This window comes from Clytia hemisphaerica, unplaced genomic scaffold (genome assembly GCF_902728285.1).
Source record: "Clytia hemisphaerica strain Z4C2 unplaced genomic scaffold, Clytia hemisphaerica genome assembly, whole genome shotgun sequence".
In the NCBI taxonomy this organism is placed as follows: domain Eukaryota; kingdom Metazoa; phylum Cnidaria; class Hydrozoa; order Leptothecata; family Clytiidae; genus Clytia; species Clytia hemisphaerica.
This window is the reverse complement of record NW_027104560.1, coordinates 971,484-972,451: the sequence shown is the minus strand read 5'-3', so window position 1 is coordinate 972,451 and position 968 is coordinate 971,484.

The following is a 968-nucleotide window of genomic DNA, read 5'->3' as shown; positions in this document are numbered from 1 at the left end:
CTTTCATATAAGATTATATTGTGGATTTTTCAACAGCTACTTCCAACTTTTCAATTTCTACATGAAAAGGGAATCCTTCTCAATAATTTAATTGAAGATGTTATCAGTATGGATTTCATGTTTCCTTGCCGATTTCCTGTTGTCATCACAGATTTTACTTTTGCATGCCATGTCCGTGGCTCTGAACCATTGACTGCGCACTTCCAGTCAAACTTTGCTCGAACCAAACATTTACCCACGGAAGTCTTACTTGGCAATAAACCACCGTCACCTAACTCCGACATCTACAGCTTAGGTGTTCTCATATCACGATTGAGTGAACGAATGAATCAGCACTCAACTGAGGAAGAAAGATCAAGCATAGGACGCATTTCAATCAATTTGTTAACCATCAAAAAGGACCATTTTTCACCTGCACTTGTACAATTTGCTACCTTACTGAAGCAAAAAATGTCGGCTTGAACTTTTTCCTCTTACTTTTTCCTGTCTAGTGGAAGGGAGAGGGGCCGAATTATGACTCTCACTTTATTCGAAAAACTGAAACCTTACTCCCCAGGGAAATTAGAAAATGGCCCCAAATCTTTTACTAATTGTTCTATTTTCCTCCAATTCTTTCGTGAATTCTAAAGGTGTACAAAGGGACGAGGTTTCAGGTTTCTCATAACCCAACCCCCCCCCTCACAGAAAATAGTAACTCGAGAATGTTTACCGACTCTTAAAACAAGTTATTGTTCATGTTGTATATCATTCTATTTATAATGCGATTGACTATTTGTTCATAATTACAACAATTTCAAGTTTACCTATTTCTAATACTTCTTTATATCGTCACACTTTTTTTTCTGATTGAGTGATTTACCTCTCGATTTGAGAAACTTAAGGCCCCATATTTTGATTAAAACGATCTATAAATCATAAATCTTTGCGGATTAGAGTCTAACATTAAATAAGGTCTCCTATTTATTTCA